The sequence below is a fragment of the Orycteropus afer genome, unplaced genomic scaffold (assembly GCF_000298275.1).
Source record: "Orycteropus afer afer isolate SDZICR_OR568_19922 unplaced genomic scaffold, OryAfe1.0 scaffold00224, whole genome shotgun sequence".
Taxonomy (NCBI): Eukaryota; Metazoa; Chordata; class Mammalia; order Tubulidentata; family Orycteropodidae; genus Orycteropus; species Orycteropus afer.
Genome location: NW_006921811.1, coordinates 981,399 through 981,805, shown reverse-complemented (window position 1 = coordinate 981,805; position 407 = coordinate 981,399).

Genomic DNA, 407 nt, shown 5'->3' with positions numbered 1-407 from the left:
GCGGCTGAACCACCAGCAGCACGGCGCCCAGGAGCAGCGTGGCCATGCTGGACTCCAGGGTGGCTTCAGTGGGCCGGGCGCCGCTGGGTCATGGAGCGTTGCCGCGGGGGAATGCCTCCTGCGGGTCAGTGACACATGGATGTCACAGGCTGATCACTAGGGAGGAAGGGAGGAAAGTATTAACCCCAAATAAAGACAGCACTTAGCAGCTGACCGCTCTGGGCTCACCAGGGACGCTGTTTCCCTCCTTGTACCCCTCCCATGTCTCTTCACGTTTGTATAGCAGAGGGTGACACACTTGAACTGTAACGGGTCAGACACTGGATGTTTTAGGCTTTGCAGGTCTCTGTGGCATCAACTGCCCCAGGTGGGCCCTACAGTTCTGTTGTTAGTGACCAGGTGAGTCT